Consider the following 22649-nt stretch of genomic DNA (forward strand, 5'->3'; position numbering starts at 1 on the left):
TCCTCCCCACCGCATGTATATATTCCCTCCCCGCCATATGGATATTTCTCTCCCACCCACCCACCCCCTCCTAATGTACAGTCCCCTCCCCATCATATGTATATACTCTGTCAGGATCTAGGGGTAACAGTACTATATATTTGAATACCGTTTATGTCACAAATGTATCAGTACTAAATACCTATATGTCCCTATGCCATAAATGTCATGTATGTTGTGTATGTCATAAATGTCACTATGAATTGAAAATGGGGACCCTGATGGAAACAAGACAAACGTCTTTTTCAGGTCTGCATCCCCTTAACAATTGTGTGTATTGAGCCGTACTGTATTGTACCCATTCTGCAATCTGTTAAATAAAGTTTTCATTCATTCATTCATTCATTCATACCACCACCTTAAAGCGGACAAAAGGCACACTAGAGAACACTTAAATTCACACCCTTTAATTAATGAAGCAAACAATAATAATAATTAATAATAATAATAATAATAATAATAATAATAATAATAATAATAATAATAATAATAATAATAATAATAATAATAATAATAATAATAATAATAATAATAATAATAATAATAATAATAATAATAATAATAATAATAATAATAATAATAATAATAATAATAATAATAATAATAATAATAATAATAATAATACACTGTATTTGTATAGCACCTTTCATACAAGAATTGCAGCTCAAAGTGCTTCACAGCAGTAAAAAAAGACAGGCATAAAATGAGCACAACATTGGCAGATCAAGAGCAATGCATAAAGTGCAGACATAAAGCATAAAATAGATAGCAGCAAAATAGACAAAGTCAAGGTAAGACATAGAACATTAAATCACATCGTTTTTCATATTAGAATCTAAAATCTAGGGTTAACTCGCCGAACGTTGAGCGCCAGGACCCCCGAAAACCAGAGTATAGTCGGGTTTTCATCGTTGTTTTTTTTATTCAATATTTCCATTCATAAAAACATGCCGGCAGCCTGTGTTATCACTGGGGATGGGTCTGAGATCTCAAAAGTCCAGTACCGCCGCCTAACGCCTTGTGGCCACTATTGCACTCCATTTGAAACGATGTGGCTTGGTGTCTGGGCCGAGCTGCGGCCTGCGGGCGGGGTCTAACTACTCGGCATCGACGAGGGTCGGGTTCATGTTCAATGCTGGATTACGTTGGCACCTTCATGATCGACATCATACGAATGGCGATCAGATAATTGGAATATTCTTTTCGGGACAGATCCTGGTCAAGGTAAGGACTACATGGTATCAATATTGCGTTGATCCAAAAATTCCTTCATGCTGATCGGGGCGTGTGTGTGTGGTGTGGTGTTCCGTTGGTTACCCTTCATGCATCCATGGTGAAACATAATACCGATAATCTACATTTGTTTTGAGAACAGTAGCTAGTCCAGGGAAGAAACGATAACGCGTTTACTAGAATACACGTTGCCGGCCATTACGGAGCATTTTGGACATTACACCAGACCGCCCTGAAACTACACTCATATTCACGACGGTATAAAACGGAAATGTATGGATGAAAAAATTATCTGTTTTTTGCATGTTGACCGGAAGAAACTCAATGACAATCGACCTTATTATTAGATCCATAGCTATAATATATAATATAGCTTTAGGCCTGCAAACACAGCCACGTATCCCCATGTTACTGTAAAAGGCGCTGGCCTTTCAACAGTAACAGTAAACAGTGCCATCTGGCGCTGAAAGTGTTAATATGCGTCTTTGTTTACGGTTTGATTATCACTGACACAAAGTAAAATAGTGCAGTGCAATAAAATAGTTAGTAAAATAGAATAAAATAATGCAATAGTGCATTGCAATAAAATAGTTATCATCGTATTTTTTCGGGAGGCCGGTAAGGAGTGCATTACAGTAGTCGAGTCGGCTTGAGATAAAGGCATGGATCTGGTTTTCAGCGTCCTTTTGATTTATAAATGGCCGTACTTTAGCTATGTTTCTAAGGTGGAAGAATTATGTTGATTGTGATTTAAAGCTTAGGTCTGAGTCTACCATAACACAGAGACTTAACTCACTCAAATACAGTTAGCAGCTGGATAGACTACAGATGGAAATTAGCTTCTGCTAAATCTGGTGCAAACATATTTTCATGTAACAATGATTAATTGTTGTTTTTACTGGGCCGTAAAAAAATTTATTTCTTTTTTACAGTAGATTCTGGGCTTTTCAGAAAACATTCGGGGCTTGAGCCCAAGTAGCCACTCCCTAGCCCCACCCCTGGACCAGGCCCATTGCAAGTTGCTGTACTCTGTCGTCTACTCTAAGCCATCCTAGGTTATCAAAGTGGGCAGGGGTGAGGTGGGTTCTAGGAGTAAGGTCAAGCAGTAGTCTGACCAGTTTGTTTTGTGATGTTTGTAATCTTGTTTTTAGCGCCTTTGAGGTGCTTTGGTACCATGAGGTGCAAGCATAGTCGTAGTACCCTTGAATGAGTGCTCCTGCTAGAGTCTTCAGGGTATTCTTGTTTACCAGTGAGGAGATCCGGTACAAGAATCGAGTTCGTTGGTTGACTTTTTTTATTACATTGGATGCCATTTTGTCACAGGAAAGATTTGCCTCTAGGATGGAACCTAGGTAGGTAATTTCATCTTTCCTTGTGACAATATTGTCACCCACTGTAACTGAGAAGCCGTCGGTCTTCCTGAGTTTGTTATTTGATCCAAAGAGAATGGACTCTGTTTTGCCCAGGTGTAACGATAGTTTGTTATCAGCGAGCCAGGTGCAGATTCTGCCGAGTTCCGAGCTGAGGGTTTTTTAAACCTGTAACTTGTTCTTGTCAGAGACCAGCAGGGCTGAGTCGTCCGCATGCGCGGGCCGTGATGTTTTGATGTTTGACGTCACACGGGGTGCTGTCTTTAGGGTGTCCTGTACAAAACTGGCTAAGCCCCCGATGACGCGACAGAAGGGACTTTGTAACTGAGATACTCTCTGTTTCCTGTCTGATCTATGAGGCCGACCCACGCCACCCGTCAACATTAATCTGCTCTGTCATAGCTCTCTCTCTCTCTCTCTCTCTCTCTCTCTCTCTCTCTCTCTCTCTCTCTCTCTCTCTCTCTCTCTCTCTCTCTCTCTCTCTCTCTCTCTCTCTCTCTCTCTCTCTCTCTCTCTCTCTCTCTCTCTCTCTCTCTCTCTCTCTCTCTCTCTTCTCTCTCTCTCTCTCACTCTCTCTTTAACATAGAAACAAGGAATAGATATAATTTGTTTCTGACATGCAACATATTGTGGCAAGCTGCGTGGCTCTATGCTTCCTAACATCCTTCCTATGCTTCCTAACATGCTTCCTAACATGCTTCCTATGCTTCCTAACATGCTTCCTATGCTTCCTAACATGCTTCCTATGCTTCCTAACATGCTTCCTATGCTTCCTAACATGCTTCCTAACATGCTTCCTAACATGCTTCCTATGCTTCCTAACATGCTTCCTATGCTTCCTAACATGCTTCCTATGTTTGTTAGTGTTCCATTTGGTTATGATGTCATGATAAAACAAGCTATACCTCTAATCTCTATGACGATGGCGAGGCGTCTAGTTAAAGGCAGCAAGGTGGTGTAGTGGTTAACACTGTCTCCCCCTAGTGGCACGGTGGTGTAGTGGTTAACACTGTCTCCTCACAGCACGGTGGTGTAGTGGTTAACACTGTCTCACAGCACGGTGGTGTAGTGGTTAACACTGTCTCACAGCACGGTGGTGTAGTGGTTAACACTGTCTCCTCACGGCAAGGTGGTGTAGTGGTTAACACTGTCTCCTCACAGCACGGTGGTGTAGTGGTTAACACTGTCTCCTCACAGCACGGTGGTGTAGTGGTTAACACTGTCTCCTCACAGCACGGTGGTGTAGTGGTTAACACTGTCTCCTCACAGCACGGTGGTGTAGTGGTTAACACTGTCTCCTCACAGCAAGGTGGTGTAGTGGTTAACACTGTCTCCTCACAGCACGGTGGTGTAGTGGTTAACACTGTCTCCTCACAGCACGGTGGTGTAGTGGTTAACACTGTCTCCTCACAGCACGGTGGTGTAGTGGTTAACACTGTCTCCTCACAGCACGGTGGTGTAGTGGTTAACACTGTCTCCTCACAGCACTGTGGTGTAGTGGTTAACACTGTCTCCTCACAGCACGGTGGTGTAGTGGTTAACACTGTCTCCTCACAGCACGGTGGTGTAGTGGTTAACACTGTCTCCTCACAGCACGGTGGTGTAGTGGTTAACACTGTCTCCTCACAGCACGGTGGTGTAGTGGTTAACACTGTCTCCTCACAGCACGGTGGTGTAGTGGTTAACACTGTCTCCTCACAGCACGGTGGTGTAGTGGTTAACACTGTCTCCTCACGGCACGGTGGTGTAGTGGTTAACACTGTCTCCTCACGGCACGGTGGTGTAGTGGTTAACACTGTCTCCTCACAGCACGGTGGTGTAGTGGTTAACACTGTCTCCTCACAGCACGGTGGTGTAGTGGTTAACACTGTCTCCTCACAGCACGGTGGTGTAGTGGTTAACACTGTCTCCTCACAGCACGGTGGTGTAGTGGTTAACACTGTCTCCTCACAGCACGGTGGTGTAGTGGTTAACACTGTCTCCTCACAGCACGGTGGTGTAGTGGTTAACACTGTCTCCTCACAGCACGGTGGTGTAGTGGTTAACACTGTCTCCTCACAGCATGGTGGTGTAGTGGTTAACACTGTCTCCTCACAGCACGGTGGTGTAGTGGTTAACACTGTCTCCTCACAGCACGGTGGTGTAGTGGTTAACACTGTCTCCTCACAGCACGGTGGTGTAGTGGTTAACACTGTCTCCTCACAGCACGGTGGTGTAGTGGTTAACACTGTCTCACAGCACGGTGGTGTAGTGGTTAACACTGTCTCCTCACAGCACGGTGGTGTAGTGGTTAACACTGTCTCCTCACAGCACGGTGGTGTAGTGGTTAACACTGTCTCCTCACAGCACGGTGGTGTAGTGGTTAACACTGTCTCCTCACAGCACGGTGGTGTAGTGGTTAACACTGTCTCCTCACAGCGTGGTGGTGTAGTGGTTAACACTGTCTCCTCACAGCACGGTGGTGTAGTGGTTAACACTGTCTCCTCACAGCACGGTGGTGTAGTGGTTAACACTGTCTCCTCACAGCACGGTGGTGTAGTGGTTAACACTGTCTCCTCACAGCACGGTGGTGTAGTGGTTAACACTGTCTCCTCACAGCATGGTGGTGTAGTGGTTAACACTGTCTCCTCACAGCACGGTGGTGTAGTGGTTAACACTGTCTCCTCACAGCACGGTGGTGTAGTGGTTAACACTGTCTCCTCACAGCATGGTGGTGTAGTGGTTAACACTGTCTTCCCCTAGTGGCACGGTGGTGTAGTGGTTAACACTGTCTCCTCACAGCACGGTGGTGTAGTGGTTAACACTGTCTCCTCACAGCACGGTGGTGTAGTGGTTAACACTGTCTCCTCACAGCACGGTGGTGTAGTGGTTAACACTGTCTCCTCACAGCACGGTGGTGTAGTGGTTAACACTGTCTCCTCACAGCACGGTGGTGTAGTGGTTAACACTGTCTCCTCACAGCACGGTGGTGTAGTGGTTAACACTGTCTCCTCACAGCACGGTGGTGTAGTGGTTAACACTGTCTCCTCACAGCACGGTGGTGTAGTGGTTAACACTGTCTCCTCACAGCACGGTGGTGTAGTGGTTAACACTGTCTCCTCACAGCACGGTGGTGTAGTGGTTAACACTGTCTCCTCACAGCACGGTGGTGTAGTGGTTAACACTGTCTCCTCACAGCATGGTGGTGTAGTGGTTAACACTGTCTCCTCACAGCACGGTGGTGTAGTGGTTAACACTGTCTCCTCACGGCACGGTGGTGTAGTGGTTAACACTGTCTCCTCACAGCACGGTGGTGTAGTGGTTAACACTGTCTCCTCACAGCACGGTGGTGTAGTGGTTAACACTGTCTCACAGCACGGTGGTGTAGTGGTTAACACTGTCTCCTCACAGCACGGTGGTGTAGTGGTTAACACTGTCTCACAGCACGGTGGTGTAGTGGTTAACACTGTCTCCTCACAGCACGGTGGTGTAGTGGTTAACACTGTCTCCTCACAGCACGGTGGTGTAGTGGTTAACACTGTCTCCTCACAGCACGGTGGTGTAGTGGTTAACACTGTCTCCTCACAGCACGGTGGTGTAGTGGTTAACACTGTCTCCTCACAGCACGCTGGTGTAGTGGTTAACACTGTCTCCTCACAGGTCGTGTAGTGGTTAACACTGTCTCCTCACGGCTCGGTGGTGTAGTGGTTAACACTGTCTCCTCACAGCACGGTGGTGTAGTGGTTAACACTGTCTCCTCACAGCACGGTGGTGTAGTGGTTAACACTGTCTCCTCACAGCGTGGTGGTGTAGTGGTTAACACTGTCTCCTCACAGCACGGTGGTGTAGTGGTTAACACTGTCTCCTCACAGCACGGTGGTGTAGTGGTTAACACTGTCTCCTCACAGCACGGTGGTGTAGTGGTTAACACTGTCTCCTCACAGCACGGTGGTGTAGTGGTTAACACTGTCTCCTCACAGCACGGTGGTGTAGTGGTTAACACTGTCTCCTCACAGCACGGTGGTGTAGTGGTTAACACTGTCTCCTCACAGCACGGTGGTGTAGTGGTTAACACTGTCTCCTCACAGCACAGTGGTGTAGTGGTTAACACTGTCTCCTCACAGCATGGTGGTGTAGTGGTTAACACTGTCTCCTCACAGCACGGTGGTGTAGGGGTTAACACTGTCTCCTCACAGCACGGTGGTGTAGTGGTTAACACTGTCTCCTCACAGCACAGTGGTGTAGTGGTTAACACTGTCGCCTCACAGCACGGTGGTGTAGTGGTTAACACTGTCTCCTCACGGCACGGTGGTGTAGTGGTTAACACTGTCGCCTCACAGCACGGTGGTGTAGTGGTTAACACTGTCTCCTCACGGCACGGTGGTGTAGTGGTTAACACTGTCTCCTCACAGCATGGTGGTGTAGTGGTTAACACTGTCTCCTCACAGCACGGTGGTGTAGTGGTTAACACTGTCTCCTCACAGCACGGTGGTGTAGTGGTTAACACTGTCTCCTCACAGCACGGTGGTGTAGTGGTTAACACTGTCTCCTCACAGCACGGTGGTGTAGTGGTTAACACTGTCTCCTCACAGCACGGTGGTGTAGTGGTTAACACTGTCTCCTCACAGGTGGTGTAGTGGTTAACACTGTCTCCTCACAGCACGCTGGTGTAGTGGTTAACACTGTCTCCTCACAGCACGGTGGTGTAGTGGTTAACACTGTCTCCTCACAGCACGGTGGTGTAGTGGTTAACACTGTCTCCTCACAGCATGGTGGTGTAGTGGTTAACACTGTCTCCTCACAGCACGGTGGTGTAGTGGTTAACACTGTCTCCCCCTAGTGGCACGGTGGTGTAGTGGTTAACACTGTCTCCTCACATTACGGTGGTGTAGTGGTTAACACTGTCTCCTCACAGCACGGTGGTGTAGTGGTTAACACTGTCTCCTCACATTACGGTGGTGTAGTGGTTAACACTGTCTCCTCACAGCAGGAAGGTCCTTGGTTCCATTCCCGCTTGAAGACCAGGTTGCCGGGTTACCCTATGCATGTGTGTGTGTGTGTGTTCCAGTATGTCGCCCATCTTAAATGTGTGTGTTGCTGCTTGACAAATAAAGACTTCTTCTTGTTCTTAAACACATGTTTTATCTTCTGTACCTTCCTTGGTTCAAAACATTATCTGACTATGATGTACAGCACAGGAGTTCAGAATGTGACCACACTGTAGAACCTAGGGAGAGGAAGGGCGGGCCTTCCCTCGTGTCGTGCATCATGGTCATCTGAATTCAGAACACAATAAAATGGCCGCCGTCTCATTTTGATGGTGTCTGGAAGGGAATGAGAATTGTTTTCTGTGTCCATGAGACTCAGTGTTACAGCCTGGCTGTGGATTGGGAAACCACACACCAAAACGATCAATGTGAGTGGATGCCTCGTGCTGATGACCGGAGTGGTGGACGTCCCGTGGTGATGGCCGGGAGGATGCGATCCTCTCTACGCCGCCCCCATACCTCAAATGGATCCGTCATCAGCTCTATTTTCAATCTTTCAAAATGTTCTTATGGACCCCAGTTGCTATTGCATGTACTTATTTGAGTTTCATTACACGTATATGTACATGCTTATCAACTGTTTCACCTGTTTTATTGCAAGTAACACTACTATCACCGACATCTAAGAAGGGAGATCCCCCCTTGAACGGCCCTTCTAAGGTTTCTCCCCTCCACATGAATGAATGAATGATTCGTTTATTTTCGGTTTGTTTACAACAAATCAAAATCTCAAATGTACATATTCAAAGTAAGCTCACACACAAAATCCAAACTCAATGACCAAAAAAAGGAATAGGCACGTGCTTATTTTTGCCTATCCTTTACAATTCTTAAAAACTAAATATATTTTAATATAAAAAAAATACTTAAAATATGCTGCAAGATATATTTTTTGAAAAAAAACAAATGGTTGATGTTTTACTCAAAACTGTACTCCTGAATTATTTAACTTTTTAAGGCTTTTTTAAATCTCCTCTGAGAAGTACACAACTTCAACCCGTCACTATAAGGCTATTCCATATAACTCCCAAAATGCAAAACACATCTAGCTTTTACATTAGTTCTTACTTTTGTACATTTTAAGAATACATAACCCTCTTAAATTATGCTTTCCTTCTCTTGGTTTAAAGAGATATTGAATACAAACTGGTTGGCTTTTACTCTTAGCACGAAAAACTTTTGCCAAAGTTTTTATGTACACCATATCTACAAAAGTTTAATAATAGGATCTATATTTGTTTTATATACATTCCCCCAGACCTCAACGCAATATGACATGTATGGCACAACAAGTGAAAAATACAATATATATGCAAACATTTCTGATTCAACAGCTCCCTTGTTTTGTACAGAATGCCAACAGATTTGGCAAATTTACCTTTGATATATTATATGTGGCTTCCAACAGAGTTTGTGATCTATAATCACACCTAAGAATTTTGTTTCATATACTTGTAGCATCCTGAATATTCTACTAAGTATTCATAAGTGCTAACTAACTGTTACTTTCCCTGTGTGTGTATAAAGTGTGATAAACAGTGTTCCTTTTGATATCTCGCCCGGTCTAATAACGAGGTGAGGTGCTACTCTTCTCCGGCTTCATTATGGATCACTAACAATAACATTGAAGCACCTTTCTCCCTTTCTGGAGTGGTCCTAGAGTGGGATCAGTGGCGGTTGCCAGCAGGGGGCGGAGTGGCAGTGGTGGCAGGTGGAGCGGAGGAGAGAGGGAAGCAACGAGGAAGAGAGAATTACCTGGGGGCCAGAGGACCATGAAGTTCTCTTCGGCAGTGAACTCGACCGTGAACAGTCGCAGCGGGCGTGTGCTCAAACGAGCCCCGTTGAAGGAGTGCTGTTGAAGAGCCCCGTTGGAGAGCGACGGGTGATAAGAAGAGAGCCCCGTTGGAGAGCGACGGGTGATAAGAAGTACTTGCTAGTTGACGTGTTATCCTAGAAGTACCAGCGATAGTGTGTGAGTAAGCGATACAGAACGAAGGACTAACGTCTATAGTTAACGGGTTATAGTAGTAAGTGTGCGGTGTATTAGCATGCTGCTAACGGCTCCATCTGACTCCAGTAGACTACCGGGTGTGCGGCGCTGAAGACCGGTGGTACAGTCAGCCACGTTGCGTTAGTAGTACAACCGATATAGCAGGAGGGTGCATCCAGACCCGAAGTTTAGCTGTGTTTAGGGTAGCCAACAGTATTAGCTCGCGCGACAGCAGCAAGCGACAGCCAGCAGTGAACGTCTCCCCGCCATCACAGCACGCTCCTCCAGTTCACCACTGCCCATGCTGTTCGCCCCAGCCCGCTGGCTGTGCTCGCGGGATCGCCCGACGCCATCTTGTCACCTGGACGAGAGGTGATAAGAGTGGGTCCGCCATCTTGGCTAAGTACGAACGGTACCTCGTGTATCCACATCAACATCCATTCAAGTGAACGCTAACAACCAGTGTCTAAGGGGTACCCCAAACAATATAAGCCGGCTTTAGTGTAGGTTTTATTTTGGTAACGTGGGCCCACATTTGCTTGGTTTCTTTTGTATTTTTATTATTATTATTGTTGTTTGAATTCCCAATGATTTCTCTACTTTATGCCTGGGTCTCCCCTAGTACAAGCGGGGTATTATTAATGCATTGAGCACGCGGTGCCTATGGTGGGAATAGTGTTCCCCTACATTATCAGTGAGAGCACCCGGTGCCATTTATGAATAAGTGCTATCTGAATAAATCTGAAGTACAACCTGTAACTGATAACCTGCCCAGGCTTAAATACAAAGTAGATATAATTGGGAGCACTGTGTGTGTGTCTGTTTCTTCCATTTGCTAACCTAACCCCTGGGTAAATACTGTGACTGCATAATTATTTAACCCTTACACCCCATTCATATTCATATTATTTAAAGGGTCTATACAGGTGGTCAAGGAAGGGTACTGCTTAAAGGGAAGCCCAATAATACTATTGAACTGACAGTCACCGGTTGTGGGAGGGCTGTCGGAGGTACTGGGGGAAGTGAGAGTGTGTGGGGAGCTACTGCTGACCGCCTTGGAAGGCGAGGGAGACCAGAGTACCATTCCCCAGGTTAGTAAATCCTGGGCCCCATCCACCCCAGCTGCAAGCCCTCCAGAACGACGTTCCGGGCCAAAGACGGGGGTACATATAGATCCAATTCTATAGTATCCTGCTACCCAGTGGCTGTGTACTACTACTCCCATAAGCAGGGATAATCCACCCTTCTACATACTCTTTCAATTTAAGTTCCATTTCAATTCAGTTTAATTTCACAGTCGGTAGGAACACCACCAAATAAGTTTAGTTTTGTTTTCAACAAACTTATTCCTTTATAACTTCAGACAACTTATTCCTATGAAACCATTTTTTTTACTTTATCAATTCCCTTTCTACTGTTTTCAATAAATCTTTCATGTCCACCCTGAACAAAGTAAATTAGTATCATCAGCAAATCATTCATGTCATTTAAATAAGGTATAAATAACTTGGGTCCCAATACGGAACCCTGTGGAACACCACACGTTACTCTTCTAAGATGTGATTCTGTATTATTAATGTTTACATATTGAAACCTATTATTTAAATAACTTTTTAACCAATGATGAGTGACACCTCTTATTCCAAACCATTACATTTTTTGTAAAAGCATTTTTGTGTCAAACTTAAAAGGCTTTACGTAAGTCAATAAATACACCTATTGAGGGTTGTTTTTCATTAATTGGTTGATATATTTTCCACAAAATCTATCACTGCTAAGGATGTTGATCTATTTGTGAGGTTTCTGTCCTTGCTCACTCACTCGTTCTGTTCCTTTAAACCACCTCGCTCTGTTTTCATTTGTTTCTGTTAATCATTCAATTCCCCCATTCACACGCTTCTTCCCAGTGACGTCGTCAGAGACGTCGTTGATTGGTTCTCTCCCGTCCGCACGCTTTTCAATCACATTCCCCAGCTGTCACTGCTTGTCAATCAATCAATCCCGTATTATTTATACCCCGTTTCTCCACTCTAGTTTTGTTGGATCGTTTTGATATTTCTCTGTTTGCATTCTCCGTTCCTGCTGCTGCTGCTGTTGCTCTCTGTGCTTTACCTCCAGGATATTCCAAGAAGCCTTCCTCTTGGACACCTTTTCCCTGTGGCGACGCGCTCGCTCCGCTGCTGTTCCAGCACTCATTACGCACTACGTCTGGGTGAGTTTTTTACTGACTGTCTTGATCAAATTCCGTTTTCGTGTGTTTCTATAACACTGAAGATTACCACCTTTTTTATCAGACAGTCACTCACCCAGCGATCGCCTTTTTTGTTGTTCTCACTGGGATAATATTTTTGGGACTTTACATCTCCCACTGTGTGTAGTTCACACCGAAGATATTATTCACATTGGATTGTTTTTTGGACTTCACTCTCAGTGTCTATTTTTGCACCGAAGATATTCACTTGGGATTGTGTTTTGGAACAGTGCTCACCGTGTGTATTTACACGAAGATATTCACTTGGGATTGTGTTTTGGAACAGTGCTCACTGTGTGTATTTACACGAAGATATTCACTTGGGATTGTGTTTTGGAACTTTGCTCACTGTGTGTATTTACACGAAGATTAGTTCACTTGGATAACTTTTGTATTTGGGTACAAGTCACCTCTCCTGTTCTCCTGCTCGTTCCACCTGCACCCTTGTTGACTCGCTCCCTCTCTCTCTCTCTCGGTCCCGCAACACTTCGGAGATTCTGCCGAGAGAAGTCTGCAGAGCGGCTCAGACGTCAGCATCTGCTACCCCCTACTACCACCACGGGAGAAGCTGCAGAGCAGCAGAACATTTTCCCCCTTGCTTGTGTACCTGTCCTTTTTGACTTGCCTATTCTGTGCTCATTAATTAGTCTCAATAAACAAGCCCTTGTTTTTGGCAACTCTGAATTCCTACTCTCTTGTGTCGTGCGTTTGGGGTCGGTGTCAAACCATAACATTACGATCCAACCAAAATGACGACCCCAGCCGACACAGAGAGGGTCAGAACCGCACTTGCTAATCAAGTCGAGTTGACTAAGGATCACAGTCTCCAATTAGAGCGGGCTGCGGCTGCGGTGCAGAGTCTCAGGGATCAGGTCCTGCCTATGCAAGGGTCAATGGCCGCTATGGCGGGACAACAGTCCGACATTCTCGCTCAGCTTCACTCGCTGGGCGACACCGTTAATGCTTTTCATCTCTCACAACCTTCAGGAGCATTCCCCGCAGCCCCAGCAGATCCCGCACCTCGGGAACCCCGTCTCTCCGTCCCACGGCTGTTCGACGGCAATCCCGAGGAGTGTGCCACATTCATCATGCAATGTGAGTTGGTTTTCCGTCATCAACCAAGCCGTTTTTCTGCTCGTGGGTCCCAAGTGGCTTATATGACGAACTTGCTTTCAGGCCATGCTGCCCAGTGGGTCACTTCCTCCTGGGCAATGGAAGCAGATTTTGTGTTTTCCTATCCAGACTTCGTGGCGGAGCTCCGCAGAGTGTTCCACCATCCAGCCCGAGGTCTGGACCCTGGAGCCCGGTTGGGGACTTTCCGACAGGGGAGCGGCAGGGTGACGGACTATGTCTTGGAGTTTCGACTGGCGGCGGTGGAGAGTGGATGGAACGAACCTGCTCTTCGCCTAACCTTCTTGAGGGGGCTCAGTGACGCAGTCCGGGACCAGCTCGCTACCCGGGAGTTGCCCGACTCCCTCGAGGATCTGTTTAGCCTCGTCATCCGTATTGACGGACGCCTCCTGGAGAGAAGGCGCGAGAGGACCCGACTGTTACCTCCTGAGACACCCCGGATTCCCCGGACGCATGACGTCACTCCTGGACGCCCTGTCCTCAACACTACTGGTGGTAGCAGGCCCCCCCGTTCGGTTCGCGAGGAGGAACCCATGCAGCTGGGACGCTCTCATCTGAGCCAGGCGGAGCGTGAGGCAAGGCTCAGGTCCGGTCTCTGCCTCTACTGCGGAGGTGCGGGACACCGAATCGCCGACTGCCCCACCCGGCCAAAAGATCAGGCTCACCGAGACCCCGGGAGATCCTGGTGAGCCGTTTTTCCCATTCCCAGCGCCGCGCACCACCTGACCATCTGATGAGCGTCACCCTGGCCTGGGGGGACCAACGTGCCACGGTGGAGGCCCTCATCGACTCAGGAGCAGACGAGAATTTCCTCGACTTCGAGTTCGCCACCCGAGCCAACATTCCACTTGAGGACCTTGTGAGGCCCTTGGAGATCTTTTCGTTGGACCAACACCGCCTGGCCGACATCTCTCAACGCACCGGCCCAGTCGTGCTGACCATCGCTGGGAACCACGTCGAGAGAATCCAGTTCCTCATCACCCAATCCCCCCTTGTCCCGGTGGTCCTGGGTAGGCCCTGGCTCGCGCTGCACGAGCCCCACATCGCCTGGTCCTCCGGTACCATCAGGGGCTGGAGCTCCTCCTGTCACGCCCTGTGTCTGCAGGCGGCGTCCTGTCCCCCGCCCCGGAGGCCCGCTGGTGAGTTGCCTCCGGACCTCTCGTCCATACCTCCCGAGTACCACGACCTCTTGGAGGTTTTCAGTAAGACCAGGCCCTTCCACCTCACCGCCCCTATGACTGCGCCATCGACCTCCGCCAAGGGGCTCCCCTTCCCGGCAGCCGCCTCTACAGTCTGACTGTCCCGGAGAAGAAGGCGATGGATCTCTACATCTCTGAGTCATTGGAAGCAGGACTCATTCGGCCTTCCTCCTCCCCGGTGGCGGCCGGGTTCTTCTTTGTTGGTAAGAAGGATGGGGACCTGCGACCCTGCATCGACTATCGTCAGCTCAACGAGATCACCATCAAGAACAAATACCCTCTACCTCTCATGAGCTCCACCTTCGAGCCACTGACCCAGGCCTCGTTCTTCACCAAGCTGGACCTCCGGAGTGCCTACCATCTTGTCCGTATCCGTGAGGGCGATGAATGGAAGACCGCCTTCAAGACCCCCAGGGGCCACTACGAGTACCTAGTAATGCCGTTCGGCCTCACCAACGCCCCGGCGGTATTCCAGGCACTCATGAACGACGTCCTTCGTGACATGCTGGAGGTGTTCGTGGTGGTGTACCTGGACGACATTCTCATCTTTTCCAGGACCCTCGAGGAACACATCCAGCATGTCCGCCGTGTGCTGGAGCGCCTCCTCCACAATCGGCTCTTCGTCAAGGCGGAGAAGTGCCGTTTCCACTCCAACTCCGTCGACTACCTGGGCTTCATCGTTGAGAAGGGCTTGACCCGAGCGGATCCTCGCAAGATCCAGGCTGTGGAGGATTGGCCAGAACCCACCACTCGGAAGGAGTTACAGAGTTTCCTCGGGTTCGCCAACTTCTACCGAAGGTTCATCCGGAACTACAGTCAAGTGGCGGAGCCACTTACCAAGCTGACCTCCCCCGCTCTGCCGTTCGACTGGTCCCCAGCGGCATGCGCTGCGTTCGTATCCCTCAAGAGAAGGTTCACTTCCGCCCCTATCCTGCTCCACCCTGACCCCAAGAGACAGTTCATCGTGGAGGTGGACGCCTCGGATTCTGGCCTAGGCGCTGTCCTATCCCAACGTTCTCTTTCAGACCAGAAGGTGCATCCTTGCGCCTTCTACTCGCGTCGCTTCCTCCCTGCCGAGAGGAACTACGACACCGGCAATCGGGAGCTGCTGGCGGTCGTGGCTGCGCTGGAGGAGTGGCGTCATTGGCTAGAGGGTGCCGAGGAGCCTTTTACCATCTGGACGGACCACAAGAACCTGACGTTCATCCGCGCTTCCAGGCGCCTCAACGGTCGGCAGGCGAGATGGGCCAGTTTCCTCAGTCGGTTCGACTTCTCGCTGACCTTCCGCCCCGGTTCCCGCAACACGAAGGCCGACTCCCTGTCCCGGATGCACTCCAAGGGGGCTCCACCCTCTGAGGACCCTTCTCCCATCCTCCCGGAGGCCCGAGTGGTTGGAGCCATCACCATGGGCATCGAGGGTGTGGTAAGGCGTGCCCTACGCTTCCAACGTGCTCCTAGCAACGTCCCTAGGAGTCGTCTCTTCGTCCCCGACTCTGTCCGGTCCCAGGTACTGCTGTGGGGCCATACCAGCCGGTTCGCCTGCCACCCTGGCGTCCATCGCACGTTCTCCTTCCTGGCTCGTCGTTTCTGGTGGCCCACCATGCGGAACGACGTCAAGGAGTTCGTATTGGCCTGCACGGTCTGTGCCCGCAACAAGGCCTCTCACCAGGCACCCTCCGGGCTCTTGCAGCCACTTCCCGTTCCGAGCCGTCCGTGGTCACATGTGGCGCTGGACTTCGTCACTGGTCTGCCCTCCTCCCAGGGGAACACCTGCCTTCTAACCGTGGTGGATCGATTCAGCAAGGGGGTTCACCTCGTGGCCCTCTCCAAGCTTCCCTCGAAGGCCGAGACGGCGGACCTCCTGACGCACCACGTGTTCCGCCTTCATGGGTTTCCCCAGGACATCGTCTCTGACCGGGGGCCCCAGTTCACCTCCCAGGTATGGCGGGCCTTTTGCAAGGGATTGGGGGCAACGGTCAGTCTTTCCTCTGGTTATCATCCCCAGACTAACGGGCAGACGGAGAGGATGAACCAGAGCGTGGAGTCTGCTCTTCGGTGTGTGGCAGCCGAGAGACCAGCATCCTGGAGCCGTTTCCTTCCCTGGGTTGAATACTCCATCAATTCAATGGTCAGTTCCGCCACCGGCCTCTCCCCCTTTGAGGTCTCCCTGGGCTACCAGCCCCCTCTTTTCCCCGCACAGGAGACGGAAGTGGCAGTTCCCTCCGTGCAGGTCCACCTCGACCGCTGCCGACGAGTTTGGGAGATCACCGGGACCGCGCTGCTCCGGACATCTGAGCGCGCCTGTCGTGGTGCCGACCGGCGCCGGGTTCCTGCGCCGACTTACCGCCCTGGGCAGAGGGTGTGGCTCTCCGCAAAGGACCTCCCGCTACGGTCCTCGGCCAAGAAGCTCAACCCCCGTTTCGTCGGACCTTTCGAGGTCCTGAAGGTACTCAGTCCGGCGGCCCTGCGCCTGAAACTTCCTGCATCCATGCACATCCACCCCGTGTTCCATGTCTCCCGGGTTAGGCCCGTCTCCCTCAGTCCCCTTATGCCTCCAGCTCCTGATCCGCCGCCTCCCGTGTTGGTGGATGGTCACCCCCAGTGGCAGGTCCGCCGGTTGATGGGCATTCGTCGGCGGGGCCGGGGGTTCCAATACCTGGTGGACTGGGAGGGTTACGGCCCTGAGGAGCGTAGCTGGGTCTCCCGGCAGCTCATCGTGGATCCCGGCTTGATCACTGACTTCCATCGTGCCCATCCTGACGAGCCTGGTCGCCGGGTGGCTCCCGTGGAGGGGGGGGTACTGTGAGGTTTCTGTCCTTGCTCACTCACTCGTTCTGTTCCTTTAAACCACCTCGCTCTGTTTTCATTTGTTTCTGTTAATCATTCAATTCCCCCATTCACACGCTTCTTCCCAGTGACGTCGTCAGAGACGTCGTTGATTGGTTCTCTCCCGTCCGCACGCTTTTCAATCACATTCCCCAGCTGTCACTGCTTCATTTGTTTCTGTTAATCATTCAATTCCCCCATTCACACGCTTCTTCCCAGTGACGTCGTCAGAGACGTCGTTGATTGGTTCTCTCCCGTCCGCACGCTTTTCAATCACATTCCCCAGCTGTCACTGCTTGTCAATCAATCAATCCCGTATTATTTATACCCCGTTTCTCCACTCTAGTTTTGTTGGATCGTTTTGATATTTCTCTGTTTGCATTCTCCGTTCCTGCTGCTGCTGCTGTTGCTCTCTGTGCTTTACCTCCAGGATATTCCAAGAAGCCTTCCTCTTGGACACCTTTTCCCCGTGGCGACGCGCTCGCTCCGCTGCTGTTCCAGCACTCATTACGCACTACGTCTGGGTGAGTTTTTTACTGACTGTCTTGATCAAATTCCGTTTTCGTGTGTTTCTATAACACTGAAGATTACCACCTTTTTTATCAGACAGTCACTCACCCAGCGATCGCCTTTTTTGTTGTTCTCACTGGGATAATATTTTTGGGACTTTACATCTCCCACTGTGTGTAGTTCACACCGAAGATATTATTCACATTGGATTGTTTTTTGGACTTCACTCTCAGTGTCTATTTTTGCACCGAAGATATTCACTTGGGATTGTGTTTTGGAACAGTGCTCACCGTGTGTATTTACACGAAGATATTCACTTGGGATTGTGTTTTGGAACAGTGCTCACTGTGTGTATTTACACGAAGATATTCACTTGGGATTGTGTTTTGGAACTTTGCTCACTGTGTGTATTTACACGAAGATTAGTTCACTTGGATAACTTTTGTATTTGGGTACAAGTCACCTCTCCTGTTCTCCTGCTCGTTCCACCTGCACCCTTGTTGACTCGCTCCCTCTCTCTCTCTCTCGGTCCCGCAACACTTCGGAGATTCTGCCGAGAGAAGTCTGCAGAGCGGCTCAGACGTCAGCATCTGCTACCCCCTACTACCACCACGGGAGAAGCTGCAGAGCAGCAGAACATTTTCCCCCTTGCTTGTGTACCTGTCCTTTTTGACTTGCCTATTCTGTGCTCATTAATTAGTCTCAATAAACAAGCCCTTGTTTTTGGCAACTCTGAATTCCTACTCTCTTGTGTCGTGCGTTTGGGGTCGGTGTCAAACCATAACATTACGATCCAACCAAAATGACGACCCCAGCCGACACAGAGAGGGTCAGAACCGCACTTGCTAATCAAGTCGAGTTGACTAAGGATCACAGTCTCCAATTAGAGCGGGCTGCGGCTGCGGTGCAGAGTCTCAGGGATCAGGTCCTGCCTATGCAAGGGTCAATGGCCGCTATGGCGGGACAACAGTCCGACATTCTCGCTCAGCTTCACTCGCTGGGCGACACCGTTAATGCTTTTCATCTCTCACAACCTTCAGGAGCATTCCCCGCAGCCCCAGCAGATCCCGCACCTCGGGAACCCCGTCTCTCCGTCCCACGGCTGTTCGACGGCAATCCCGAGGAGTGTGCCACATTCATCATGCAATGTGAGTTGGTTTTCCGTCATCAACCAAGCCGTTTTTCTGCTCGTGGGTCCCAAGTGGCTTATATGACGAACTTGCTTTCAGGCCATGCTGCCCAGTGGGTCACTTCCTCCTGGGCAATGGAAGCAGATTTTGTGTTTTCCTATCCAGACTTCGTGGCGGAGCTCCGCAGAGTGTTCCACCATCCAGCCCGAGGTCTGGACCCTGGAGCCCGGTTGGGGACTTTCCGACAGGGGAGCGGCAGGGTGACGGACTATGTCTTGGAGTTTCGACTGGCGGCGGTGGAGAGTGGATGGAACGAACCTGCTCTTCGCCTAACCTTCTTGAGGGGGCTCAGTGACGCAGTCCGGGACCAGCTCGCTACCCGGGAGTTGCCCGACTCCCTCGAGGATCTGTTTAGCCTCGTCATCCGTATTGACGGACGCCTCCTGGAGAGAAGGCGCGAGAGGACCCGACTGTTACCTCCTGAGACACCCCGGATTCCCCGGACGCATGACGTCACTCCTGGACGCCCTGTCCTCAACACTACTGGTGGTAGCAGGCCCCCCCGTTCGGTTCGCGAGGAGGAACCCATGCAGCTGGGACGCTCTCATCTGAGCCAGGCGGAGCGTGAGGCAAGGCTCAGGTCCGGTCTCTGCCTCTACTGCGGAGGTGCGGGACACCGAATCGCCGACTGCCCCACCCGGCCAAAAGATCAGGCTCACCGAGACCCCGGGAGATCCTGGTGAGCCGTTTTTCCCATTCCCAGCGCCGCGCACCACCTGACCATCTGATGAGCGTCACCCTGGCCTGGGGGGACCAACGTGCCACGGTGGAGGCCCTCATCGACTCAGGAGCAGACGAGAATTTCCTCGACTTCGAGTTCGCCACCCGAGCCAACATTCCACTTGAGGACCTTGTGAGGCCCTTGGAGATCTTTTCGTTGGACCAACACCGCCTGGCCGACATCTCTCAACGCACCGGCCCAGTCGTGCTGACCATCGCTGGGAACCACGTCGAGAGAATCCAGTTCCTCATCACCCAATCCCCCCTTGTCCCGGTGGTCCTGGGTAGGCCCTGGCTCGCGCTGCACGAGCCCCACATCGCCTGGTCCTCCGGTACCATCAGGGGCTGGAGCTCCTCCTGTCACGCCCTGTGTCTGCAGGCGGCGTCCTGTCCCCCGCCCCGGAGGCCCGCTGGTGAGTTGCCTCCGGACCTCTCGTCCATACCTCCCGAGTACCACGACCTCTTGGAGGTTTTCAGTAAGACCAGGCCCTTCCACCTCACCGCCCCTATGACTGCGCCATCGACCTCCGCCAAGGGGCTCCCCTTCCCGGCAGCCGCCTCTACAGTCTGACTGTCCCGGAGAAGAAGGCGATGGATCTCTACATCTCTGAGTCATTGGAAGCAGGACTCATTCGGCCTTCCTCCTCCCCGGTGGCGGCCGGGTTCTTCTTTGTTGGTAAGAAGGATGGGGACCTGCGACCCTGCATCGACTATCGTCAGCTCAACGAGATCACCATCAAGAACAAATACCCTCTACCTCTCATGAGCTCCACCTTCGAGCCACTGACCCAGGCCTCGTTCTTCACCAAGCTGGACCTCCGGAGTGCCTACCATCTTGTCCGTATCCGTGAGGGCGATGAATGGAAGACCGCCTTCAAGACCCCCAGGGGCCACTACGAGTACCTAGTAATGCCGTTCGGCCTCACCAACGCCCCGGCGGTATTCCAGGCACTCATGAACGACGTCCTTCGTGACATGCTGGAGGTGTTCGTGGTGGTGTACCTGGACGACATTCTCATCTTTTCCAGGACCCTCGAGGAACACATCCAGCATGTCCGCCGTGTGCTGGAGCGCCTCCTCCACAATCGGCTCTTCGTCAAGGCGGAGAAGTGCCGTTTCCACTCCAACTCCGTCGACTACCTGGGCTTCATCGTTGAGAAGGGCTTGACCCGAGCGGATCCTCGCAAGATCCAGGCTGTGGAGGATTGGCCAGAACCCACCACTCGGAAGGAGTTACAGAGTTTCCTCGGGTTCGCCAACTTCTACCGAAGGTTCATCCGGAACTACAGTCAAGTGGCGGAGCCACTTACCAAGCTGACCTCCCCCGCTCTGCCGTTCGACTGGTCCCCAGCGGCATGCGCTGCGTTCGTATCCCTCAAGAGAAGGTTCACTTCCGCCCCTATCCTGCTCCACCCTGACCCCAAGAGACAGTTCATCGTGGAGGTGGACGCCTCGGATTCTGGCCTAGGCGCTGTCCTATCCCAACGTTCTCTTTCAGACCAGAAGGTGCATCCTTGCGCCTTCTACTCGCGTCGCTTCCTCCCTGCCGAGAGGAACTACGACACCGGCAATCGGGAGCTGCTGGCGGTCGTGGCTGCGCTGGAGGAGTGGCGTCATTGGCTAGAGGGTGCCGAGGAGCCTTTTACCATCTGGACGGACCACAAGAACCTGACGTTCATCCGCGCTTCCAGGCGCCTCAACGGTCGGCAGGCGAGATGGGCCAGTTTCCTCAGTCGGTTCGACTTCTCGCTGACCTTCCGCCCCGGTTCCCGCAACACGAAGGCCGACTCCCTGTCCCGGATGCACTCCAAGGGGGCTCCACCCTCTGAGGACCCTTCTCCCATCCTCCCGGAGGCCCGAGTGGTTGGAGCCATCACCATGGGCATCGAGGGTGTGGTAAGGCGTGCCCTACGCTTCCAACGTGCTCCTAGCAACGTCCCTAGGAGTCGTCTCTTCGTCCCCGACTCTGTCCGGTCCCAGGTACTGCTGTGGGGCCATACCAGCCGGTTCGCCTGCCACCCTGGCGTCCATCGCACGTTCTCCTTCCTGGCTCGTCGTTTCTGGTGGCCCACCATGCGGAACGACGTCAAGGAGTTCGTATTGGCCTGCACGGTCTGTGCCCGCAACAAGGCCTCTCACCAGGCACCCTCCGGGCTCTTGCAGCCACTTCCCGTTCCGAGCCGTCCGTGGTCACATGTGGCGCTGGACTTCGTCACTGGTCTGCCCTCCTCCCAGGGGAACACCTGCCTTCTAACCGTGGTGGATCGATTCAGCAAGGGGGTTCACCTCGTGGCCCTCTCCAAGCTTCCCTCGAAGGCCGAGACGGCGGACCTCCTGACGCACCACGTGTTCCGCCTTCATGGGTTTCCCCAGGACATCGTCTCTGACCGGGGGCCCCAGTTCACCTCCCAGGTATGGCGGGCCTTTTGCAAGGGATTGGGGGCAACGGTCAGTCTTTCCTCTGGTTATCATCCCCAGACTAACGGGCAGACGGAGAGGATGAACCAGAGCGTGGAGTCTGCTCTTCGGTGTGTGGCAGCCGAGAGACCAGCATCCTGGAGCCGTTTCCTTCCCTGGGTTGAATACTCCATCAATTCAATGGTCAGTTCCGCCACCGGCCTCTCCCCCTTTGAGGTCTCCCTGGGCTACCAGCCCCCTCTTTTCCCCGCACAGGAGACGGAAGTGGCAGTTCCCTCCGTGCAGGTCCACCTCGACCGCTGCCGACGAGTTTGGGAGATCACCGGGACCGCGCTGCTCCGGACATCTGAGCGCGCCTGTCGTGGTGCCGACCGGCGCCGGGTTCCTGCGCCGACTTACCGCCCTGGGCAGAGGGTGTGGCTCTCCGCAAAGGACCTCCCGCTACGGTCCTCGGCCAAGAAGCTCAACCCCCGTTTCGTCGGACCTTTCGAGGTCCTGAAGGTACTCAGTCCGGCGGCCCTGCGCCTGAAACTTCCTGCATCCATGCACATCCACCCCGTGTTCCATGTCTCCCGGGTTAGGCCCGTCTCCCTCAGTCCCCTTATGCCTCCAGCTCCTGATCCGCCGCCTCCCGTGTTGGTGGATGGTCACCCCCAGTGGCAGGTCCGCCGGTTGATGGGCATTCGTCGGCGGGGCCGGGGGTTCCAATACCTGGTGGACTGGGAGGGTTACGGCCCTGAGGAGC

The sequence above is a fragment of the Notolepis coatsorum genome, assembly GCF_963971535.1.
Source record: "Notolepis coatsorum genome assembly, contig: SUPER_7_unloc_1, whole genome shotgun sequence".
NCBI lineage: Eukaryota > Metazoa > Chordata > Actinopteri > Aulopiformes > Paralepididae > Notolepis > Notolepis coatsorum.